This window comes from Lepidochelys kempii, chromosome 7 (genome assembly GCF_965140265.1).
Source record: "Lepidochelys kempii isolate rLepKem1 chromosome 7, rLepKem1.hap2, whole genome shotgun sequence".
NCBI lineage: Eukaryota > Metazoa > Chordata > Testudines > Cheloniidae > Lepidochelys > Lepidochelys kempii.
In genome coordinates, this window is record NC_133262.1 from 53538333 (window position 1) to 53563236 (window position 24904).

Here is a 24904-nt window from a genome sequence, read left to right on the forward strand (position 1 = left end):
CAAAAATTGCCACATGGGCCAGGCTGGGGGTGAGGGAGGTGGGGCCTGAGCCCCACCACCCTGGGCTGAAGCCCTCAAGCTTCTGCTTCAGCCTTCGGTGGTGGGGATCCGGCTTTGGCTTCAGCCTGGGCCCCAGCAAGTCTAACACTGGCCCTGGCGACCCCATTAAAATGGGGTTGCGACCCACTTTGAGGTTCTGACCCAGTTTGAGAACCGCTGCACTACAGCAAGGGTCTAGTGAGGGGAACAAAGTTTGGGTGTATTGTCTGTGCCTGTATTTTCCTTTCCTTTTGTTTTGTATTTACATTGTATGTTTTGGTTATAGATAATTAGCTGGGACTGGATTTTCTGCATCTCTGTACTTGTGTAAAATGACACAGCTCCATTCATTTCAGAGGGCTTGTGGTAATTCGCAGCACCAGAGATTATGGTCTCATGAGTCTTTGCAGTCTGTGCTCTGAACACTGGTATCCTGAAGAACCTCATACCACACACATGCATACACACAAAACACAAACACCCTGCAAAAAATGTAGAGGTGGAAAAATGGTTCTGCATAAAGAATGAACCGGAGACTATCAAATCTAGATTCCTCCAATCCAAGCTCTTTTGGATTTCATGGAGGTGAAATTCCGGTTCAGATCTCTGAGTACAATCCCAAAGTTAAAAGGGGCCTATTTTCTGGCCAAAATCCATTGAAATCAAATTACTCATATCCAAATGGAAATGCTAGCCCCAGTTCCATCTTGAACCACCTCCTTGTTTCCATCTCCTAAAAGAATTCAAACCGAGCCTTGACTCTCTTTTGGTCAAGGGAGAGGGGAAAGGTTTCAGTTAACTTTTTGCTGTCACATTTTGCATTCTCCTTTTCTTCTTCCTGGTTGTGACTCAAAATGGAATCAAGAAAACGTCATGAGACAGGCTTCTTTCCCAGTATTTCAGGGACAAAAAAAAGTGTGCGGAGAACAGGGCATGTTGGTGCAGTGACCAGTGGCGGATTAATGATTTTGCCACCCCTAGGCCCTGAAATAATTCCCTCCCCCAGCAGCTCCCGGCCCCCCCACCACAGCTCACCTCCACTCCAGCTCCACCTCTGCCTCCTCCACTGAACGCGTTGCCGGGTCCTGCTTCTTCCCGCTCCCTGCCAGTGCTTCTGGGCGAAACAACTTTGCGAAGGAGGGGGGAAGAGGAGAGAAAGCGGTGCGCTCAGGAGAGGAGGCGGGGCTGGAGTGGGGATTTGGAGAAGGGGACCAACAGGGGCAGGGAAGGGGTGGAGTTGGGGCGGGGTAGAGGGTGCAAACTTGCGCCAGGGGAAGCAGGCTCTGGCTGCTATTATAAATTTGCTGCCCTAGGCCTAGGCCTTGTCGGCCTAGGCGTTAATACGCCGCTGGCAGTGACACTATGTAATGTATCTCTAGATTACAACACTGTAACAAATCCATAGCTATCCAGGACTTCACTAATGTAATTTTGCTGTACCCTTGGCCACTTGGAATTTCTCCGCAAAAGTGAGGCTAGAAAGCACATTCTCTTCCTCCAAAAGCACAGATCCTTACCATTTGAGTTAAGGGAGATTCTCTAATAGCTGTTGGCAATATAGAACTTATGACACACCATTGAGCAGCTCTGAGTCTATCCTTTAGAGTTAAGGTGACCATAAGTCCCGTTTTGACCGAGACAGTTCCTTCTTTAAGCCGTGTCCCGGTTGTCCCGACTTTTTTGGCAAAACTGTGCATTTGTCCCGCTTGCTCTTGCCAACTGATCAACAAATGCACAGTTTTGCCAAAAAGGTGGGGTGCAACCCCTAGCAGGACATGGAGGAACATGTGTAGGGCAAGAGGTAATGCCAGCCCAGGGCAAGAGGGAGGGCTCAGGAGAGCAGCTTGGACTGGGCCAGCCACACATGGGTGAGCGGTAGGGGGTCTTGGGCCAGCCTCGTGTGCAGGGGGAGGCGACGGGGGCCTCAGGCTGGCCCCATGTGTGCGGGAGGCTAGAAGGACCTCGGGCCAGCCCTGTGTGGGCGGGTGGCAGAAGGTCTTGAACTGGTCGTACGTGTGGGTGGGGGAGATGGAGGCTTTGGGTTGGCCCCTGCGGTGTCCTGTTTTCCTTTTGGGAAAATATGGTCACCCTACTTAGAGTATGGTACACATACACTCCCAGCCAGTTCATTACAATATTTAAACAAACCCCAGAAATTCTCATTGCTACTGGCCACAGAATCCACATGTCACATAACGTAAGGGGGCTATTTTAGCACTATAGTATTACCAACCTGGCCCATAGAAAACTCACAAGAAACCCATGATACCACAAGATTCCAGAGAAAAGGGGTCAGATGGATTTGTATACACTTAAGAAAAACCATCTCCACTATTCTATGCTTCTCTGAAAAGCAAATCATTTAAATTAGAGGCCTACGTTTGAAAGTGTTATCCTAAGTGATGAACAGAAGCTAGTAACAGAAAAGCAGAAGTCTAGAGCTTGTTTAATGCTTGGACCTGAAGGAAGGGGTGAGAGTCAATGACATGTCTTGTTCCCTAGCAAAGGAAAAGTCTGTTAATTATTGCCATTTAGCTTCAGTCAAGCAGAGTCCCTGCCACTCCCACCCACCTCAGCCTTGTGTTGCACACACACCGGACCTTTAGCAAAGTCAGCTTTATCAAGCAAGCTAGCATGGCATGACTATGACCTGATTTTAAAACAAAAAATAATAGAACCACTCCCTGAAAACAGAACAACAGCTACTCCCCCCCCCCAAAATGGAGGGAGGGTCCTCAATTAATCCATTTTCAATGGAACAGAGCCTGCAAACAGAACAACGTGACTACAGTGTAGAGACGCAGTCTGATCACAACCTCGTTATCCCTAGCCTGATTCTTGCTTGCATATTTATACCTGTCTCTGGAAATTTCCACTACATGCATCCGACGAAGTGGGTATTCACCCACGAAAGCTTATGCTCCAATACGTCTGTCTATAAGGTGTCACAGGACTCTTTGCTGCTTTTACAGATCCAGACTAACACGGCTACCCCTCGGAGTCTGATCACAGACTCTCACTGGTAGAATGCAACGGATGCTTGGTTTGTTTTTACAACCCAATGATATAAAAAGACTTTTTCCATCACCCTCTGTTCAGCAACATAAGCAATATTTGCTTATCGACCTCCTGAACCTAGTACTGACTTTTCCTTTGATAAAATAAACACTTAAAAGGTGACCTTTAAATGTAAGGTTTTTAAACAGAAAAACAGGTGTGTGCGGTTCTCTCTCCTGCTTGTTCTTTATCTTTTTAATATCACTGATATCCACTCTGGGCTTCCTTTGCTTGGAGGTCTCGGTTGTAGATTGTGGTTGGTCAGCCCTTTGGAGTGGGTTGTTGAATTTTAAACAAAAAATAGCTTTTCTCCCAACTGCTGATTGAGGTGTTTGAGTTAAAGAGCTGCTTGGTTCTATTGGTGGGGGAGGATGTTTGGGTTTTTGCAGGAGGTTGGTTATTTGTATGAGGGGGAGGGTTGTTCGGTTTGGTTTTGCTTTTTAAAGTCCTTTAAACAATCTGAAAAACTTCATCACTTCCTCTGTTAATTAATCAGCTTTCACTTGCATTATAGCCCTGAGAGATTTCTACCAGATCCACAGTCATCCATAGGGGAAAAAAACAGAGTAGAGAAGACACACATTTCTAATGTGGAAAAACAAAAGTCAGGGAAAAGCTTGGGGTGAGGGAAACATTCAAGCCTTTCTTACACAGTAATAAAAACTCATGCACAGAAAAAGAGCACAGCCTGTCATTTTTCAAAGCCCCCTCTCCAAAGAGCAATAAACCAGTCACCCATTTCGTTCATTTGGAGGGGGAGAGAAGGAATACACATTCTGAACGTTTATGATGGTGACAGCTTGGAACCCCTAGTGGGAAGTTAATTGCTCTGCATTTAGCTCATAAATGCTATTCTTAGACTCAGAAATTAAGTTTTGGAATCAAAATTAAATTATGGAAAGTGATTATCATGAGATTTGCATAATAAGTGACAGGTTTTAATCAATAGAAATGTAATGTTCAAACCTAGACCTGCTTTCTGGTATGCAGAAAGGAAAGAGGCAGTGACAGTTACTATTTGGGAGTCAGATGGAAGTAAATTAGTGTGCTGAAACCACTGCTCATCAAGCTGAACAATATTTTCTGTTTCCTTGTGCTCCCACACTGGCTGTTCCTACCTATTGTCTCATTTTATACTTAGATTGTCAGCTCGTTGGGGCAGGGACCATCTCTGTGTTCTGGGTTTGTACAGTACTCAGCACCATGGGGTCCTGAGCCATGACTGAGTTCCAAGATGCTACATTAAACACAAATAATAATAAATGCTAATCAATACTGAGTCCAATTATGCAATTACTGTGGAACAGGCTCAGGCATCTAATTCCCTCCCTAAGGTGTGAGTACAAGGGGGCACCCTGGACAGCAGAGAGAAATGATAGGGCTGAGGGATACGCCTGTCTATCTCCATCACTGCAAATATTCTCCTGTTGCCACAGTTAAAGGAGCAAGTGGGGCTCCTCCTAGTGAGTGGAGGAAATGGAGAAAAACTGAGGGGAGATGACAACTATTATGTGAGGGTCTGGTGCGAGGGGACTGTGGGGAGCACTGCAATTTGAGTTGATTTTCAGGAATTGACAGGTCCGTTTATTTTAGTGCATGTTCTTTTTAAATGACAAGGGTGCCCAGAGCAGTGATGGGTGCGTTTTTATTACACTCCAAATCAAAAAGTGCGACTGGACCTAGACCGGGGTTTAGGATTGGAACACCCAAACAATCTGTTTGGATCCAAGTCTGGGTTCAGTCCCCATCTCTGTTCAGCAGCATTGCCCACTGAACACAACTCAGCAATTCAGGATGCGAATGACTAGCATTACAACACACGGCCTGCATCTTACATAGTTCATAGGGAGCCACAAACCTCAACATGGGATTGCAGACTTTCATGGAAAGAGATGGTCCCCAACTGCTCAATGACCATAAAAGTGATTTTCTCAACATTGTATGGAGGGAGTGGAAAAACAGATTCTGAGAAGTGAAGGACAATATATTCAACTTTTCCAAATCCTCAAACTAGCAGGTTCCCTAATCTCTGCCCACCCCCTCAGAATAGGGGCAGTGCAAAAGAAAATAGAGAAGGCTTCAGCATTTAGATGACAGAGTGATCTTAACTGCCATAATCTTCCAGTCAAGTTTTCCCCAGCAATGATTTTTCCACAACAGTGATATCTCATACATTCATGGCATTTTCCATCCATTGGGATCCCAAAGTACTTCACAAACCACATGCAGCATAGGAATCATGTTATCCATCTAGCCACCTCTGGGCTAGATTGCGAGAGCTGTTTAACAGTGTGCCACAATGTCATGCAACAGGCAGGGGATTACACTACACCCAGTCAACACTGAAAGGGGAACGCCAGAGCCCCAAGATGGCACTGAAACAAGACACCTCCTCTTGTGCAAAATACAATAGCCTTTTTAATAGGCTCATATGATCAGGACCTTATCACCTTGAGAGCACAGAGGCCTCTAGCACCATGCAGTGACCTTGCTGCAGTACTGATTCAGAGGGAAGAGTGGCCCCTACTGAGCCACAAACACCACTTCCTCCAGCATCTGTGTTTCTTGCAAACTGGAATATAAGAAACATACATATCAACTGAGCAGATCACTTCCCCCGGGCAAAAAGTCTTTTGCACCATTCATTTAAGGATCTCACCGTACAAAATTAGACCTCATATCCTCCATGGCAGTTAGGCAAGCATCCCCCCACTTTGCAGCCAGGGAAACTAAAGGGCAAAGAAGATTGTGTGATTTCATAGAATATCAGGGTTGGAAGGGACCTCAGGAGGTCATCTAGTCCAACCCCCTGCTCAAAGCAGGGCCCATCCCCAACTAAATCATCCCAGCCAGGGCTTTGTCCAGCCTGACCTTAAAAACCTCAAAGGAAGGAGATTCCACCATCTCCCGAGGTAACGCATTCCAGTGCTTCACCACCCTCCTAGTGAAAAAGTTTTTCCTAATATCCAACCTAAACCTCCATGTAGTGAGGCGGTGTGGTGTCCCACCACCCTGCAAGGGAATAACCTCCCCAGACACCCAAGTGGGCGGAGCCGGTGGATCCTGCACCTGCCCCCCAGAGGTCAAGGCGCCGGACAGGAAGTAGAAAAGCCCAACCCTGGAGCTCACTTGGGGGAACAGCAGCCGTAGAGGCCAGATGCCTGGGGCCTGGCTCCAGCTTGGGAGACCCCGGCAAGCCACGGCTGACCCGAGGACTGGCCATTGCCTGATGCTGACCGATGCCAAGAGGAGCGGCTGAGCCTACCCCTCGCCAGCTACCCAGAGGAGCGGCCGAGCCTACCCCTTGCCAGCTACCCAGAGGAGCCCATGGTGCTGGAACTCTCCGAGGACACCGTCCTGACCCAGGTACCCTATGAGGGGGACTCCAGAAGTAGCCCGGGGGCAGCTGACCCCAGTCTGGCTGCAGCACTGCCAGAGTTAATGTCAGTGTGTTGCGGCCAGGATCCCCACTGACACAGCAGTGGGTCTTTGACCCCTGCTAGGGCCCCGGGCTGGGATGCAGTGGAGTGGGTGGGTCTGCGTCCCCCCTGCCACCCACCTTGCGGGTGGCAGTCTCCCCCTCCCCCTGGTTGCTAAAGCTAGGAGCCTGGGCTTATATTGAACTATTTTGCTCAGCCCCTGCCTGAGGGCCTGAGCCCATGACTGTTTGTTTGCTGCCCCACCCTGACCCAGGGCCTGGGCTTATATTGAACTGCTTGCGGGACCCAGCCTGAAGGTCTGGGCCATAGCCTGGGTATTCCCTAACCCAGCAGAGAGTGTACTGAGGCGGTGTGATGCCCCAGCACCCCGCCGAGGGATGAGCCCCGGCTGAGTTCCCTTACACTCCCCCAATGCAACTTGAGACCATTACTCCTTGTTCTGTCATCTGCTACCACTGAGAATAGTCTAGATCCATCCTCTTTGGAACCCCCTTTCGGGTAGTTGAAAGCAGCTATCAAATCCCCCCTCATTCTTCTCTTCTGCAGACTAAACAATCCCAGTTCCTTCAGCCTCTCCTCATAAGTCATGTGTTCCAGTCCCTTAATCATTTTTGTTGCCCTCCGCTGGACTCTTTCCAATTTTTCCACATCCTTCTTGTAGTGTAGGGCCCAAAACTGGACACAGTACTCCAAATGAGGCCTCATCAATGTCGAATAGAGGGGAACGATCACGTCCCTTGATCTGCTGGCAATGCTCCTACTTATACAGAACAAAATGCCATTGGCCTTCCTGGCAACAACTGCACACTGTTGACTCATATCCAGCTTCTTGTCCACCATAACCCATAGGTCCTTTTCTGCAGAACTGCTGCCTAGCCATTCGGTCCCTAGTCTGTAGCAGTGCATGGGATTCTTCCGTCCTAAGTGCAGGATTCTGCACTTGTCCTTGTTGAACCTCATCAGATTTCTTTTGGCCCAATCCTCTAATTTGTCTAGGGCCCTCTGTATCTTATCCCTACCCTCCAGCTTATCTACTACTCCTCCCAGTTTAGTACCATCTGCAAACTTGCTCAGGATGCAGTCCATGCCATCCTCCAGATCATTTATGAAGACATTGAACAAAACCGGCCCGAGGACTGACCCTTGGGGCACTCCACTTGATACCGGCTGCCAACTAGACATGGAGCCATTAATCACTACCCATTGAGCCTGACGATCTAGCCAGCTTTCTATCCACATTATAGTCCATTCATCCAGCCCATACTTCTTTAACTTGCTGGCAAGAATACTGTGGGAGACCATATCAAAAGCTTTACTAAAGTCAAGGAACAACATGTCCACTGCTTTCCCCTCATCCACAGAGCCAGTTATCTCGTCATAGAAGGCGATTAGATTAGTCAGGCATGACTTGCCCTTGGTGAATCCGTGCTGACTGTTCCCGATCACTTTCCTCTCCTCTAAGTGCTTCAGAATTGAATCCTTGAGGATCTGCTCCATGATTTTTCCAGGGACTGAGGTGAGGCTGACTGGCCTGTAGTTCCCTGGATCCTCCTTCTTCCCTTTTTTAAAGATGGGCACTACATTATCCTTTTTCCAGTCGTCCGGGACTTCCCCCGATCGCCATGAGTTTTCAAAGATAATGGCCAATGGCATCCGCCAATTCCTTTAGCACTCTCGGATGCAGCGCATCCGGCCCCATGGACTTGTGCTCATCTAGCTTTTCTAAATAGTCCCGAACCACTTCTTTCTCCATAGAGGGCTGGTCATGTCCTCCCCATGCTGTGCTGCCCAGTGCAGTAGTCTGGGTGCTGACCTTGTTCATGAAGACAGAGGCAAAAAAAGCATTGAGTACATTAGCTTTTTCCACATCCTCTGTCACTAGGTTGCCTCCCTCATTCAGTAAGGGGCCCACACTTTCCTTGACTTTCTTCTTGTTCCTAACATACCTGAAGAAACCCTTCTTGTTACTCTTAACATCTCTTGCTAGCTGCAACTCCAGCTGTGATTTGGCCTTCCTGATTTCGCTCCTGCATGCCTGAGCAATATCTTTATACTCTTCCTTGGTCATTTGTCCAATCTTCCACTTCTTGTAAGCTTCTTTTTTGTGTTTAAGATCAGCAAGGATTTCACTGTTAAGCCAAGCTAGTCGCAGCCATATTTACTGTTCTTTCTACACATCGGGATGGTTTGTTTCTGTAACTTCAATAAGGATTCTTTAAAATACAGCCAGCTCTCCTGGACTTCTTTCCCCCTCATGTTTTTTTCTTTCCCCAGGGGATCCTATGCATCAGTTCCCTGAGGGAGTCTAAGTCTGCTTTTCTGAAATCCAGGATCCATATTCTGCTGCTCGAGCTCAAGCATTAAGTCAGAAGCAGAGCTAGGAATGGGAATGTCCTATCTTATGAATACCACACTGAGAGGAAGGGTAGGTGATTCACAGAGCCTTGCCCCAAAACACTTGCAAACCGGAATACAGACTTAAGGCCAGGGGCCCCAGAACAGGTGGGGCGGGGTCCTTAAGGGCAAGCGACAAGGGAGAGGGGGCAGAGAGGAGCGAGGGGGGCAGGGCCTCGGTGGGGGCAGAGTGGGGGTGAGGCACAGTTTGGGCACCGGTGGGCCCCCCCTGCACAGAGCTTCCACCACAAGGCAACAAGTGGAGGCTGGAATAACCAACAGGGTACCCACCAGGTTTTAGACCTAAATAAGTCCAGTTCAGTCTTCTACCCTTCTTAGAGCATATCTACACTATAAAATTAAAGTTGACTTAAGTTAGGCCAACCTACAGCCACCGCAGCTCTTCATGTCCACACTATGCTCCTTCTGTCGGCAGTGTGCATCCTCACTAGGAGTGCTTGCACCAACGTAAGTGGGTCATTGTGTGGCACTGTCAGCCCTGGGGCTGTGGGGCTCCAGCTATCGACCCTGGGGTTCCAGCTGTCAAAGGCAGCAACAGGCAATGTACTGTTTCTATATGGACACTGCATTGCCCTTACTATATTGACCTAAGCGCTATGCCTCTCATGGAGCCAGAGTTATTAGGTCGGCATAGTGAGCGAGTTAAATCAGTAGGAGGAACACTGCAGCGTAGACACTTACACAGTTAGGTCAACATAAGCTGGCTTGTGAAGTGGCAGTAGCCTATCCAAACTCCTAACAACTAAAGGTTCATTTAAAAAAACCCTAACAGTTACTTACACCACACCACAGAAGCGGATGGACTGTGTCAGGAGGTGTCTCTCCACTCCTACTAGAAGTGAGAAAGCCCAACCTGATGGCAACAAACAGTGAAATAAGAGTTCTGGGATCTTTTAAATTAAAAACCCCCAACCAAGGAGGAACAGATGTACAGAACATGCAAACCCAGGAGAAGGAAGATTTATCAGCAGGGATTCTACAGACTGCAGCTACAATCAGAAAAAAATATTCCCCCCATTCTCATGCACTGAGCAGAACCATTTTATACGGGGTATTTGAATGCAATACCTACCTGACCCATCACCCACAGCTGAACAACAGGATTTCCCTATTTCTAAAGGGCTGCTGAAATAGGACCTGTGCTAAGTTTTGGGCCTGATGCAAGATTTCTCTTAGAGTTCCTTTTGTTTGCAAGCTAGCAAGAAGGCACAGACTAATCAATTCACTTAAGATCACTGCTGTAGCTGCATGACATCCACACTGTATTTCTCTACTAATTAGAAATAAAACACAATCAAAAGAATTTAAATTGAATGTAAAAAGTTTCTGAAATAGCCTGACTTCAAAAGGCAAAGATTTACAGGTATTTTAGAGAGAGGCTCAAGCCATTAAGTACAGATCCAAAGTTCTCCAATGTCTGGGGAATTTACCATCAGTTGTAATAAAACATATATCTCACTGATATGGCAGAACTGAAAATGGCCAGGCAGGTGGCAAATTGTGCTTCCTATTCCTGACTGCCTAAGAATTGCGTGCATCCCTATTATTTTTATTAGCACACCTCTCTCACCCCATGTTTGTCTCATCCACCTGTTAGGTCTTGTCTCTTATGATAATCAGTTTGGAGCAGGGACTGTTATTTACTATACCTGCTTGTACAGCACCTTGCACAATGTGGCCTCAGCTTGGCTGGCCTCTAGATGCTACCAGAATCTAACTATTAAAAAATTCACAACAACTCTTTTCAAAGGTGACAATTACCCCAAAAAGCAGAACTTGAGCGACTTGAACTTGAACAGTAGGGGAAGTCAGGACAAGAGATTCTAAGCCAGGATACAGTGCAAAGCATGTGCTTTAGATGTGTGTTCTCTTTTCAAGTATTAGATGAGTGTAAATTGGTTTCTAGTTTGCTGAGGGTTATTTTCCCTCTGTTCTTGGAAGCTTCAAAAAGAAAGAGAAAAGGGGGAAATATCAATAGATGTGAGATAAACCACTACTAAAAAGGTGTAAAATATTTAGCAGATTCTTTTAATAATTAACCAGCCCAGGAGTTTGGGGCTCTCTGTATTGATGGCACAGCACAGGCCTGGTCAAAGAAAAAACAAAACTATCTGATCGCCTGTTAAAATGTGTTATCATGGGGACGCTTCCAGGGCTCCGCAGAGGCTGTCGCGCATAACCATTTCCCTGAAGATGTTTCTTTGGGGTTTGAGTATATGTTGCATCCTTTCCTTTGTGATGATGTATTGCACCCAATAGGTTTCTGAATGTTTTTTCTTGAAACACACATTACATGAGAACAGGTTATAAGACTTCACTGGTAACTAATATTATACACTGCCCACATCGCTATGTCCATGCATGAATATAATCTATGATCTCTCTCAGAGTAGAGGAGAGACAGGCCTCAGTTTTAATGAGCAGAAAGATTCTTTGTTAAGGTTCCTGGACACAGACAGACCCCATGGCTCTTCCCGGATCTCTTTCTCCTAAACTGACTAACACGGTCTGTACTGCTTACTATCACCATACAAGGTCTTCCTAAATCCTGGCCTGGACTCAGCAATCAAGAGATAGACAGCTAACTATGGTCCAATATCCAACCTCCTGATTGAAGAGGTCCCCTGGGGAAATTTGTGAGCAGAGGGTAAAAGAACAAACTGACTTGAAACAGAAAAGCGGGTACAACTCCTGGAGCAGGAGGCAGTGCTGAAAAATCTTGGACTGCACATGGGTAGTCTCAGAGAAATTAAGGCTGAAGTCTGCAGCTGACCCTAAATGACAGCAGATTAGAAACCCCCCTCACACACACAAATTTTGCCTCTCTTCTGGAGATGGGGTTAGAAGCAGGGAGCTTTTCTGGGCTGGCATTATCTTAAATTCTTTATACAGTGGTTTATTTAAACATAGTTCAGCTCTTTGGCCACTGGAAAATTGTCTATCAAATTTCTCCCATTATTTGCTATTTGAACTGTGTGACAGGTCAATTGAGTCACATGCTATGGTTTCTGCGCCCTGACTGGCTGATTCCCAAACACAAGATGGCAGCCTTCAGGATAGAAAAAGGGGTAACAGTGAGGTGGAAAAATTTGCAGATGACACAAAACTACTCAAGGTAGTTAAGTCCAAAGCAGACTGTGAAGAGTTACAAAGGGATCTCACAAAAGGCAACAAAATGGCAGATGAAATTCAATGTTGTTAAATGCAAAGTAATGCACATTGAAAAACATAACTGCAACTATACATATCAAATGATGGTCTAAATTAGCTGTTACCACTCAAGAAAGAGATCTTGGAGTCATTGTGGATAGGTCTCTGAAAACATCCACTCAATGTGCAGCAGCAGTCAAAAAAGTAAAGAGAATGTTGGGAATCATTAAGAAAGGAATAGATAATAAGACAGAAAATATCATATTGCCTGTGTATAAATCTATGGTACACTCACATCTGGAATACTGCATGCAGATGTGGTCGCCCCATCTCAAAAAAGATACAGCATACTGGAATTGGAAAAGGTTCAGAAAAGGGCAACAAAAATGATTAGGGGTATGGAACGGCTTCCATATTAGGAGAGATTAATAAGACTAGGACTTTTCAGCTTGGAAAAGAGACAACTAAGGGGGGGATATGATAGAAGTCTATAAAATCATGACTGGTGTGGAGAAAGTAAATAAGGAAGTGTTATTTAGTTCTTCTCATAGCACAAGAACTAGGGGTCACAAAATGAAATTAATAGGCAGCAGGTTTAAAACAAACAAAAGGAAGTATTTCTTCACACAATGCACAGTCAACCTGTGGAACTCTTTGCTAGAGGATGTTGTGAAGGCCAAGACTATAACAGGGTTCAAAAAAGAAGTAGATAAATTCATGGAGGATAGGTCCAGCAATGGCTATTAGTCAGGATGGGCAGGGATGGTGTCCCTAGCCTCTGTTTGCCAGAAGCTAGGAATGGGCAACAGGGGATGGATCACTTGATAATTACGCACTCTGTTGATTCCCTCTGGGGCACCTGGGATTGGCCCCTGTCAGAAGACAGGATACTGGGCTGGATGGACCTTTGGTCTGACCCAATATGGCCAATCTTATGTTCTTATGGATGCCAAGTTCTTCTGAAGCAAATCCGTTTCACACAAGTATTCAGTTTTTACTCCCTAGAACGTTCATGTTGCTGTCATATAAACAGTGGCAAAACTGAGCCAATGAAGGGGAGTTAAATAAAAATAGCAAAGACATCTTATTTGAACAAACACTTGCAAATATTTTTCCCATGTTTGCACAGCCCCAGTCAAAGCACACTACAGAAGGGAATGGGAGCAATTAGTTGTGATCTTTATGAGTTAAACAGATCACCCTGCTTACAATCCCCTTGTTTAAATACCATTAATGACAGACAAAAGTCTGCATATTCACCTCGACTGAGACAGCTTCAAGGATGCTCCAGTGATCCATAGTGAACATGGCACATTTAGACTCACAGAGTTGACAGACTCACAGACTTTAAGGTCAGAAGGGACCAACGTGATCATCCAGTCTGACCTCCTGCACATTGCAGGCCACAGAGCCACACCAACTCCTGAAATAGACCCTAACCTCTGGTTGAGTTACTGGAATCCTTAACTCATGGGTTAAAGACTTCAAGTTACAGAGAATCCACCATTTACACTAGTTTAAACCTGCAAGTGACCCGTGCCCCATGCTGCAGAAGAAGGCAATAAACCTTCAGGGTCTCTTGCCAATCTGACCTGGGGGAAAATTCCTTCCCGACCCAAATATGGTGATCAGTTAGACCCTGAGCATGTAGGGAAGATGCAGCAGGAAGATACCTGGGAAAGAATTCTCTGTAGTAACTCAGAGCCCTCCCCACCTAGTGTCCCATCTCCATGGATCCCTTAGATCATCTCACCTAAAATCTTGCATCAAACAGGAACGACCCTATTGCTATTCCTTCCCAACAGTTATATAACCGTCTCTTGGACCATGATAGCAACTGCACCTTGGGCTTGTGCTTGTGCTGGGGTAGAACACAGAATAACTCAAGCTTCAGTTAGAATTCCAGATGTGCAGAACCTAAACCTGGCCTCTTCCTCCCGTCTGCTCCCAGGGCCCCGAATGGAGGCTTTTCATCATGTTACTAATGTGCCTCACCCCTCCTTGACTTGGAAAGACCAACTCTAAGAGTGGATTTAGGCTTCAGGACTGCCCTCTCTTGGCTGATCTGCTGAGACTGCCAGCTAGGGTGCCAGATAGTGCCCCTTATGGTGGCTTGTGATGGACATGGAGTGGGAAACCAATAGGGATAACTGAACAACAGCAGTTTCTGGTCCTTCAATCCAGGTGGCACCCAATCTTCAAGGAGGTTACATCTCTTTGGGATTTGCCATGATGATGATGAGCTTTTAGTCCTTACTGACCAGGGTCAAATTTAAACTGTTTGCAAAGGTAAAAGGTTCTGTGTCCCATTACCAATCCCCTCATCCAGAAACTGCCATCATGAAAAAACATCATTCGAACTTCATTTATTTTATTTTAAGAAAAAAAATCACCCTAACTTTGCTAGAGCTGGTAAAATCTATCTGATTTATTCAAGGCCAGAAGGGTCCATCTGTCCTTTATATACATATATTGGCAGTGTTTATACATATATATACATATGTCTTTATATACATATATTGGCATCTTGTTCCTAGAAAGACCAATATGGCTATGAATCACATTAATGGGTCAACTGCATTACTGCTATTTTGTTTCCTGTGTACCTAAGATGACAGGGCCATTGAAGATTCCCATCCATAGTGTTACTGGATGAATTCTCTGGAGGTTCTTGGGATAACAGGAAGTGGAAATTATTTCAGTGGTATTCCTAACAATAAATCAATACTTTGTATTTTACACTAGGGCCTCTTTGCTACAAAGCTTGTAATGTTTGTAAAGAGGTTAATAAACTTTAGACCTCAATACATCCTTAAAAGGATATATAAGGATTGTTTCATCCACCACTATAATGCAGCCACCTTTGTGGCAGAGTGTTGGAACAATACACAAAACACTGCATAACATTTAGGACAGGAAGTAAACAAGAAAACTGCTAACAATTTAAACTGCATGGAGGTGGAATTAAACCTGCAGAAGTAATTAATCTAATTATGGTTACCCAGTAAGTTATATAGGTTTTCCCTTGAGGCATATTGTTATTCAGTTGTGTTGCTCAAAGTGTGAAGCTGACATCTCTTACTGAGTAGACTCCAATGTCTTCCAGGGATGATCAAGCCAGTCTGGAGAAAAATGAAGTGAGGAGAAAAACAAAAGCAAAAGACTCAGCAAAACCAGAGTCTGGTGCAAATCTACTGACCATTCAAACCTTTCACCTCATTAGTAATCACTTTGCCTTTCCATGCCATGGTATACATGTCTGGTATACACTGAAATGTTATATTGGCATGTAGCTATGTCAGTCAGGGGTGTGAGATTCTGAGTACTCTCCATTTTTGAAAATCTGATTCCTTGCTTAGGCTCTTAATAAGGATTTAGGAGCCTAAACTTTAGGTTCCAATTCTAAAACTCTTGGCCAGAAAGTTTAAGCTCTAACCTCCTGGCCTCCCCAATAAAGATGACGAACCCATTGGAATAAAACAACCTACTCACAACTATGAGCCTCAAGGACTTGTGTTAATATTCATTTGTAAAGAATAGGTTTTTTAAACTTGCTGCTTCTGCAGCCCAGGGAGGTTGTGAAATCTCCATCATTGGAGATTTTTAAGAACAGGTCAGACAAACATCTGCCAGGGGTGGTCTAGATAATACTAGTTGAAGAAAATTGTTGATGCCCGTGACCCAATGGAGCTGGGGATGAGGGGTTTGGGGTGTGGGAGGGGCTCAGGGCTGTGGCAGAGGGTTGGAGTGCGGGGGTGAGGGCTGCAGGATGGGGCAGGGGATGAGAGGTTTGGGGTGCAGGAAGGGGCTTCAGGTTTGGGGGGGCTCAGGGCTGGGGCAGGGGGCACTCCCGGTCAGCGGCACAGTGGGGATGCTAAGGCAAGCTTCCTGCCTGTCCTGGCACCACGGACTGCGCTGCGCCTCGGAAGTGGCTCTCACCTGCAGACATCACCTGTAATACCAATCACATTGTGTAATGCAAGTGCTGACCTGGCCTTAACCCCTGTGGCATAAACAATATATAGGTCGTATAGGGACCAATCCTGCAATGTGTCTTCATGTGCATAGTGCCACTGAGGTCAATGGGCTTATGCACGTGAATGATGGTTTCAGGATCAGACCACGGGACTTGTGGACATTCCCCTGGCTTAATGTAAAGAAAAGTGCAGTGAGAGAATAGATTCCATCAATGTGGAGCAGCCAGAAAGGACATAGAGCCCTTAGCTTAAAAAAAAAAAAAAAAAATCAATAAGGCTAATTTGGCATTCCCATTTACCCTGTCCTATAAGGCAAAAACAAAGAGGCATTCAATGAAGTTAAGAGCCAAACATTTAAAGCAGATCCAAAGCAACACTTTAGGGAGTTTAGGTGATAGATAATTAACCAGTGGAGCTCACTGCTGTAAGATATCAGCAAGGCAAATCATTTCCTATCCATTTCATAAACGAATAAGCAAAGCAGCTGCAGTGACATTAAGTAGGATAACTAAATTCAAGGACCAACAACTGTTGCCAAACCCCGTCTCTGAATGATGACTCTCCCCCCCAAATACGCTCACATAGAGCACTCTTTTCAAAATAAAAAATGTAATTTAAGTGAAGAACAGTAATTTAAACCTTTCCTCTGATGCTGCCTTCTCTAAAGCTGACAGCATGGTAATTCAGCATTTTCAGTATGCTTCAACGTTTCACTGACATCTCCCCAACCCTCAAACTCTTTCCCTCAACAGCAAATGGAGAACATGCAAGAAGAAACCTGCTTATCACATCATCTCCCCTTGTCATAGTCCCGTAATTTTGTACTCTCCACATCACCTGTGCAATTATTACTGAGGGAAGAGGCACCTGAAAATACTATTAGTTTTGAACGTACAGTAAGTCTTACTTTTCTGATTTCTAGCTTAGCCCTCCATGCATACAGAACGTATTAGATCCCTTTTTTTTCTCTGGACAGAATGTGCATGTGTTGTGGAATAAGTCTACTGTGTTCTAAAGGTGGCACAATAATTGTGTTTTTGACTGTTGAAACATCACAGTGTATTTGCATGTTTCTCTATAGATTTACTGTACTGAGGTTGGCTTTATAGAGTAGGACTATCTTTAAAGCAGTCTGCATATTTTAAGATAATAAATAAATCTAAACAACCAAAGAAAGAGTATGAGTGAAGCACCAGTGCAACAGAATCACTAAAGTATCAACGCTAGTATAAGAGAAGCAACCTGGTTAGAGCACTGGTCTAGGGACTCAGGAGATATGGGAGCTATTCCCAACTCTGCTACTGAGCTATTACTTGACCTTGGGCAAGCCACTTAACCTCTCTGGGCCTCTGTTTCTCCTCTCACCCTTTGTCTGTCTTGTCTCTTTGACAGTAAGCTCTGTGGGGTAGAGAGTGTCTCTCACTATGTGTCTGTACAGCACCTAGCACCAGGGGTCCTGATCTCAAATAATATAGATTCTTAAAGCACTACTGTACAAATTATAGCTCAGGGAGAGCAGTGCCAACACAAGGAGAACAGAAAGACTGACTGCAGGAGCACAGCAGCAGCTAGAAGTCAGTAAACCATTACCGCTCTCCCCTTAGATAGGTACACAGCACAGCCTTGCTTGGGCAAATCCCATTCATGAAGTTCCAGGTTCCACTCTAAGTGGAGCTTTTGCTTTGGGAACTAAAATTGATACAGGCAGTTTGGAGGCCCCGTAGCAGCCTTGGGCTTGGCAGGAGCACAGTACACTCACTGTTCAAAAATCAAACACGCGTACAAGCTGGAGAACAGGCAGTTTTGCTGAAATGAGATCTGCGCAGCAGGGCAGGAATGGCTTTCCCATTACCCTAATAGGCTAATAAACAAACAAGTGATATTCTTGCTCGTGGCAAAAGAATGGTGATTTCTCACCATCCCCAAGACACCTTAAAACAGGAGCAGAAAAACCCGGGATACAGGATCTGGCCTGTAAATAAAAGAGTGGGCTATGATACAGCCCTTTCCATGCTGGGACATAATTAAACTGCTGTGAATTCACAAGCACCAAGACATCTACCCCATCCGTCAGGCAACAGGGATATCTGAAGCTGTTGCTGGTTTTTTTCACTCCTGAATTTTTTATGGACAGGTCTCTCTACGGGAATGCACGGACCATAATCCTTGGGAACAATGGAGTGATCTAGATTAACCAATAGCCCCCCCCCCCCCACAGAGACATTTCCTCCTCCCAGACTTATATTTTATTCAAACTACGGGAAGTGTCGGTTCCCCGAAGTACCGTGTTCTCGGTGGCCGGCACGCACGGCAGCATTTAGGCACGACTGACTTGATAATTGCATTATCTGCAGCCACTGATGAATGAACAACTGTAATGCATACATCCTGCTTTTAGCTCTCCCAGGGCTGGGAGATGAAGCCTTTCCACAGCAGATGTAGTTTACTCAGTCCAAACACACGCAGACCACGTATGTGTGTATTTCCCCTTGTGTTAACCGCGATGTTATATTTGTGCCCACACCAAAAGCAAAATGCCATTTCTGTTTAAAGCCATGATTACAAAGTCTTTCCTAAACCCAGGTCTCTACAGCTGCAATCTCCTTCACCCGCAGATAAAAGGCTCCATAATAAATCTTTGATCTGTATAAAAAATCGTGGTGCAACACAACAATGTCTAGACTACAGAGACGAGACTAATATCCCTACAGCATGATGGCCTTTTACAGAACACCTAGTCCTCCTGGCTACCATGGCCTCAGTAATAAAATGGACCCCACAGGCTTCCTTAATGCGGGGTAACGGGGAGGAGATTACTAGCTACCACACCTGGAAAAGCTCTGGCTTGACGAAAAAAGTTAAATGCATAGATGATCTTACCTTGCAAGTCAATCGACAGCTTCCTTGCTCCGAGAACACTACATGCTGCAGATTTGCAGCTCTGTTTTTCTGTGGCATAAAGTCCTGACTTCACAGACTCACGAGCAGCTGGCCAATGGGCTGTGTTTCCTCCTACCTCATTAGAATGGCTCTGGAATCATCCACTCCGGCAGAGCTCCGTTGGCGAGCTTCACAACTGATTCCTTCTCACCAACGCCACGGCAAAATGGAAGGGGTCTGTGCTTTCCACAGGAAAAAACAAGGAGTGCGATCAGACTTACACTTCATCCATCAGGCAGCCTCCGCGCTGGGCTAGCCAGATGGCGAAGCCTCGGGTTGTGGATATCCCCTTTCTGCACTTGTTGCAGGCTTCAGTCACTCCTAATCCCAGGCATGGTGAAATTGCTAGGAGGAAGGGTGGGAAGCCATAGTAAGGTCTTGAAGGGGCAGACAGAATTAAAAGTATGTTGTAATAGCAAATTATAATTTCATGTGTCCATCGCTGTCTAATCTAGGGCTAATGCAAACCACAGAAAAATACGGAGACAAGATGAGGGAAATTCACTCCTTGGTTAGTAATTAATTGAATGTCTGGAGCCTGGGAACAGATAATTGAAGTGGAGGGGAGAAGGTCCCTACTAATAAACCTCTACCTAATTCCCTCTACACTTCACAAGCTATTATTTATTATGTGTATTGCAGTGGTGCTGAAGAGCCCCAGCCATGGGCCAGGACCGTGCTGTGCTTGGCGCAGGACAAACAGAACAAAGACAGTCCCTACCCCAAAGAGCCCACCTGCAGAAAATACACATTTAAATCAACCCACTCAGGGTCTGATCTGCTGCCTGCATGGAGGAAGAAATCCTAGTGAACCCAACAGGGATTTTCACTTACCTCAGAATAGCAGGATCTTTCATGATCTTTTCTCTTGAGCATCAGTATTGGTCCAAGTCGATGTCTTTCTTCTCCCCCTTCAGAGGTTTTAAAAATTAACTATATTTGAAGTCACAGAAAAGTAATTTCATTTTCTTAGCCTCATCCCTGTCCTCCTAATCAGAAATACCCCCAAATTAATTCAAAGGGGACTCCAAGGGAAGTCACTGGATGAAAATATGGCAACTTGTCTGAGAAAAGAGTGACTAGCTCCCGCTACCAAAGAGAGAACACATTGTGCCTGAGATTATCAATGGAGCATAAGGGTGGTAGGCACTAAACTCTCAGAGGCAGATTTGAAAATCTCAGCCTTTAATTTCAGAGAAGGACAAAAACCCAAATTCTCAAAACTATTTAGGCACCTAACTCCCATTGACTGCAATAGAAGCAGGAGCAGGGGAAGAGTCCTAAAAGTGGGGGTGCCACAGGCACTGGAACTATGGCCCTGCCCCCATTGTAGCACCCCTTCTCCCCGAGCCCCTGCTCTCGCACCGCACCTGCCCCAAGCCTCTGCTCCACACCGCCTTTTCCCCCCCAAGACCTCACCCCCGATTGCTCCTCTCCACCCCCTCCCCCCTGTCCTGGCACCACTGAGTAAAAGTTTGATGCTTAAGACCTGAGCCTAGAACCCTCCAAGGACAAAAGACAGGCTGTCTGATATCCAAGTGTTTCACAGGTGGGAGACATAAGTTAGCACCAAGGACAACAGGCAGCCCTCTACTCTTCAAAAGGGGCACATGGAATCCTTAAGAGCTAGACATTCTAGTGCTCTGAGCATGGGACTGCGGAGCCACGAATTCCTGAGCTCAAAATCCACCTGCGACACAGCTTCCTTGGGGGACCTTGGGTGAGTGACCTTGCCTCACCAGCTCCTTCCTTTCCCACCTGATGGGTAGAAGGGGGATAAAAACTTGTAGCATCTTTGCAAGACTTCCAAGAAAATTTAGCAGCTCAGGCACAAAACCTTCTCCTCCCCATGATGGCTAGTATAAGCATGGGTTGGGTTGGGGAGAGAATTATGATACTTTACTCAGCAGTCTCCCCAGAAAGAACCTTTACCCTGAAAAACAGCAATCTGCAAGAGTGTCTTGTAGGGAGGTTGCAAGGATGAGCTAATATTTGTCAACACTTTGAAGTTAGAAAATGTTATATAATTGAGTGCAAAGCATAAATCCACTAAAAGCAGACAGAGCCTTCCTTGACTCTTATATTTTCACCCGAAAGGTCAGCATGCAGTAGAGGGCTAGGTAATCACTTTAGCCCTGATTCCTCCCAGCCCAGGACACAGAGCAAGAGACCTGTCTGCCTGTCCCCATCCCAAACTGGGGCTTCTGGGAGCCAGTTCAGTGCAGAGTCTGGCTGTCCTAATTTGTGCCTGGCTATCCATGCCCCTAGGCACCTTGCAATAGCCAGGAAATAGCCATGGCACAGGGCTGACCTGGTTATACCTCCACCCCTCCTGGAACAGCCCCTGCATTAAGGGTTCTCATGTTGGGGAGAGAGCCAGCAGAGCTGTCTGTGAGCTTAGCCAGGCAGGCCTTCAGGGAGGTTCTGCAAATGGTTTGCAGCCCTTGCATCAATGTAACGGACTTAATGGGAAGCAAGGATTGGGCCCTTTCTCTGACTCGGAATGGTGAATTGCAGAGTCACTTCTGGTGTAATTCAAGTTTAGTTTTGAAACTTGAGGTCAGAGTCATTGAATCATCTGTGCCCAAAAGAGCAGGCATTGCAAGCCAAAATGAGGGAAACTGTGATAAAACTAAAATACTTAAAGACCAGAAACAGCACAGCAGCCAACATGCCAAGTTTTCATTAATGTTGGTGCCTAAATGGGAGCTAAATTCTTTTGAAAATCAGGCCAATAATGTTTTAGTTGATACCAATAACAGTGGCTCATCTGATCAGGAATAAGCCAATATTTCCTGTGTAAGTGGATAGGACTATGGATCTTAATGCTGGCTGGCGGTGATTCTCCTTTCCCCATTTTCTAAGGTTTTGTGAATAGGAGTTTGTACTTTTTACAGCAAACACCTGTCCCCTGAAATGTCTTGTCTTCCTGCTCCACTCCCAAGCTGGCTTTCCTGCTGGGGCTGCATTAACAAAGGCAAGTAATTGAATGTTACATTGCTAATTGCTGTTTTTCTAACATTTGAGGTGGCATTTAGCACATCATGCCATGCCACATCTTCACAGCGTTCTTCCCCCAACAGCAGTAAATTAGCACCTTTGGGAAAGTCAGACACACAGAAAAGAGTGAATACAGACGTGTGTAACAAGAGCACTTGCTAGGCTGAGTACTTCTTAGAGGAGAGGCCAGGTATGTCTTTGTTAGCATCAAAGGTAGATCTGCAGCATCAGAGTCAGGGACAGAACACAGCTCTCCCCATTCCAGGCTCCCTTGCTCCACAAGACAGCTGGGCCTTTCATTCAGTATAACAGTGTTTGAACAGGATGCAGATGACGTCATCCTGCCCTGTGAAGGCCCCCAGACAGAACCACTGTGTCACGTACAAAGGTAAATCATAAAGGGCAATGCAACAGACACAAGTCTACTGACACTTTACATTAGTACTGTGAGCACATGAGTTGTTTGTTTAGCCAGAGTCAAAAGAAAAACAGAAGCATATGAAACATTCCTCTAATCCAAGGAGCATTGAAAGCAGGGATCATGATGACCCCAGCTATTGTGTCAGTGGATACTGCTAGGGGTCCTTAATCCCCCAGATTATTGGCATGATGGATTTGTTCTGCAGTCAGATCTGTTCCAATCTCCGTTCTGTCACATGATGCTTGGGTAAGTGGGGGCAGAAGTAAGACATGCTGGTTTCTGCTCTCAGGTGAGGCATTTGGAAAACTCAATGGGCCCAATTCCCCACTGCCCAATCTCTTGTCTCATCATTTACACCTCTCTTTCCATGCAAAGGACAGTGAGCATAAATCGCCCTGGTACAGACTTCTCCATTTACTTATGTCCCACTAGGTGCAGGGGTAACTTTTGACACAAGGCACAAAGCTGTGGAGAATGAGGGCCCAGGTGGAAGGTCCCATTTTTTTTCTTGTTTTCATATAATAGCAATGTAGGGCAGGGAGGGAACTCCAGAAGTCATCTGCTGAGACAGGGTTAAGTACACCTAGACTACCCAGGCAGGTCTTTGTACAACCTAGTCTTTAAAAGCCTCCAGTGATGGGGATTCCACAACCCCTCTTGGTAACCAGTGCTGATCTACCCTGACAGTTAGAAAGTTTTTCCTAATATCTAACCTAACTCTCCCTTGCTGCAGATTAAGCCCATTACTTCTTGTCCTACTCTCTATGGACATGGAGAACAACTAATCACCACCCTCTTTCTAACAACCTTTTATATATTTGACGACTGCTACCATGTCCCCCCTCAGCCTTCTCTTCTCTAGACTAAACATGCCCAGTTGTTTCAACCTTCCCTCAGATGTCAGGTTTTCTAAACCTTTGATCATATTTGTTGCTCTCCTCTGGACTCTCTCTATTTTGTTCACATCCTTCCCAAGGTGTAGTGACCCAAACCAGGCACAGGACTCCAGCTGAAACCGCACTAGTGCTGAGCACAGCAGGACAACAGCCTTCCATGTCTTACATACGACACTCCTGTTAACACACCCCAGAATGAATTTGCCTTTTTTGTGGCAGCATTGCACCATTGACTCCCACTCAGTTGTGTATCAACCAAAACAAGTCTCTGAAACCAACCCACATTTGCTAAATGGTTTTGGCCAACCCAAATCTCCGTTTTTAGTCAGAAAAAAGTTTCAGCTGAAAAACTTCCCCCAACTCCAGTCAGGAGACCTGGGTTCTATTGATGACTGTGCCACTGACTCAATGTGTGCCTTGGGTAAGTCACTTCACCTCTCTGTGCTTGGGGCTTTGTCTGTTTTACCAGATGCATCAGTTTTATAGATGTGTTTGTCAATCCATTTAGTTAAACCAGTGTAAGCCCATGAAAGGATACTCTTAAATAGGTTTAAACTGAGCTACAGACTCATGATAAACTAATTTAACTTAGTTTTATTTAAACAAATTCAATTTACAATGACACATAACATTGTGTCTGAGACTTTATTGAAATAGCTAGCAGATGAAGTGGTGCCAAAATATGGTAAGGGAGCAATTTCCAAGGCAAAAGCCTCTAAAGTTTTCCCCAAGGTTGTGAAGATTTCTGCTTGCTTTATGCAAAGTTCTTCATAAATATAAGTCTTAAAATGTCAGACTTCTTTGGTAAGTGATGGAGAGCCACCAATTTCTAGTGCATCTGAAAGAGAGTTCCCCTGTACCATGGGATTAGATGATTATGTGGTGTCAGGGTGTGTGGGTGGGAAGGGAAGATTGAAAGAGTTGCTAACATGTCTCACTGCAGCACAGCTGCTGCAGAGAAGGGAATTTTGTTTTCTATCAGCAAGAAAATGAGGTCTTCCTTTCCTTGGTGAAAGAGAGCTAAAGCACAGTTAATTGTTGCAATAACCTTTAGTAGATCTCAGTTACAATGCCCCTGAAAGTGGTAATTTACAGACCAGAGAGGTATTGTTTCTTCTATCAGATTAACACACCTTTACATCCAAAACAGGGCTTAGCTCTCCCTCTTTACTTCCATGGTAAACTCAGTGGCAGGGTGGCAAGACAAAATATTCGAAACATGAAGGCCACTTCCTATTCTCTGTTTCTCTGATGTGAATCAAAAGTAATTCAAGGAAGTTACTTAGGATTTACAACATAATAGAGAGCAAAACCTGGTCTCTAGTAATGTCTTTTTACCAGGTCTTCAAATACAATGCTGCCCATTCACATATTGTTTTCCTTTCCTAAGTGTTGAGTAGTGCTACTCAAAAAGAAACAATTATTTTTCATGGGAAATTTGCTTTTTTGACATTCCCCACAAACATTTTTCAGGTGTTTTTTTTTTTACAAGAACCCAAAACAGATTTTTTTTCAGTTTTCAAACACCATTTTTGCTTGTTGAAAAAGATTTGATTCCTGGTAAACATT

General features: G+C 45.3%; 1 protein-coding gene across 49 annotated transcripts in view; it reads right to left on the reverse strand.

Moving 5' to 3' along the window:
* SORBS1 (sorbin and SH3 domain containing 1) overlaps positions 1-19278 on the reverse strand; it is a 263699-nt gene extending 244421 nt beyond the window's left edge. For 10 of the 49 annotated variants that reach the window (XM_073352779.1, XM_073352774.1, XM_073352789.1 and 7 more), the window contains exon 1: positions 18959-19276. The gene's annotated coding sequence lies outside the window, so the exon portion shown is untranslated. Of the gene's footprint in view, positions 1-18958 lie in introns of all 49 variants that reach the window. The other 39 variants (XM_073352771.1, XM_073352772.1, XM_073352783.1 and 36 more) reach the window with 23 other exon arrangements.
* Between the last annotated feature and the right edge of the window lie 5626 nt (positions 19279-24904).